A 1,442-nucleotide genomic window follows, 5' to 3' on the forward strand; every position below is an offset into this window, starting at 1 on the left:
GATTTCAATGAAAAATGCAAAACTATAATTGTAAACCTGGGAGGGGAGCAAGATCGAGAGGATACAGAATTGGATAGGATCATTATGTTAGGGTTTGATGAGAAGGAAAAAAACAAAAAGGTGATCAATCTGTTTGTAATGTTAATGAAAAAAGTCATCTGGGAAAGAAGAGGGATTTCAAAACAAGAAGAAATTATAATGGATGTGTGGGGTTTGTTTAAAAGACGTTGGAAAAGGTATATAGAATGTTTGTATTGTTATTTTAAACAGGAACAAAAAAATAAGGAATTTGATAAAGTGTTTACTTCAGAGGTTTACTCAATTTTGAAGGAGTTTGAAATAGCATTTCCAGGAACAGAATGATGTGGAAGAGAAATATCTATTTAATCATATGAATGTCTTTGTTTTTATTTTATTTTTTATTTTTTAATTGGAATGTAAATTTATTTTCTTAGAAGAGATGTAATGTATTATATGTGTTTTTCAAGAAAATAATAAAAAAAAAAAAAAAAAAAAAAAACCTGGCTATGCCCGATCTCGTCTGATCTCGGAAGCTAAGCAGGTTTGGGCCTGGTTAGTACTTGGATGGGAGACCGCCTGGGAATACCAGGTGCTGTAAGTAAGCAATTTGGAAATTTTTCACTTAGTATATAATAATTTTCAATGCCCAATCTCTGAATCTTAGCAGGCTTAGGTCTGGTTAGTACTTGGATGAGAGACCGGCTAGGAATACCAGGTGTTTTAAGCTTTGGGGTTTTCTTTCCTACTTATATAATGTACTGGCGATTAGATTGGCTGATCTCTAAATAGCCCTCTCTTTGCGGCAGTCTTCGCTTACGGCCATACCAACCTGGCTATGCCCAATCTCGTCTGATCTCGGAAGCTAAGCAGGTTTGGGCCTGGTTAGTACTTGGATGGTAGACCTCCTGGGAATACCAGGTGCTGTAAGCTTTTTGGAAATTTTTTACTTAGTATATAATAATTTTGCCAAAAAATAGAGTCAATGCCCTATCTCTGAATATTAGCAGGTTTGGGCCTGGTTAGTACATGGATGGGAGACTGCCTGGTAATACCAGGTGCTTTAAACTTTTTGGAAAATTTCACAAATTATATAATAATCTTGCAAAAAAAAAAAAAAAAAAAAAAAGGGGTCAATGCCCAATCTCTGAATCTTAGCAGGCTTAGGTCTGGTTAGTACTTGGATGAGAGACCGGCTAGGAATACCAGGTTCTTTAAGCTTTTGGGTTTTCTTTCCTACTTATATAATGTACTGGCGATTAGATTGGCTGATCGCTAAATAGCCCTCTCTTTGCGGCAGTCTTCGCTTACGGCCATACGCACCTGCCTATGCCCGATCTTGTCTGGTCTCGGAAGCTAAGCAGGTTTGGGCCTGGTTAGTACTTGGATGGGGGACCACCTGGGAATACCAGGTGATGTAAGCT

General features: G+C 37.5%; 1 non-coding gene and 2 pseudogenes across 1 annotated transcript; all 3 read left to right on the forward strand.

The window, feature by feature from the left end:
• Positions 1–503: 503 nt before the first annotated feature.
• LOC113067351 (uncharacterized) lies at positions 504–622 on the forward strand (annotated as a pseudogene).
• Positions 623–832: 210 nt separating this feature from the next.
• LOC113067336 (5S ribosomal RNA) lies at positions 833–951 on the forward strand. Its single transcript, XR_003279323.1, has one exon. It is a non-coding gene; the product is annotated as a 5S ribosomal RNA (ribosomal RNA).
• A 372-nt stretch (positions 952–1,323) lies between these two features.
• On the forward strand, positions 1,324–1,442 carry LOC113067348 (uncharacterized; annotated as a pseudogene).

This window comes from Carassius auratus, chromosome 50 (genome assembly GCF_003368295.1).
Source record: "Carassius auratus strain Wakin chromosome 50, ASM336829v1, whole genome shotgun sequence".
NCBI lineage: Eukaryota > Metazoa > Chordata > Actinopteri > Cypriniformes > Cyprinidae > Carassius > Carassius auratus.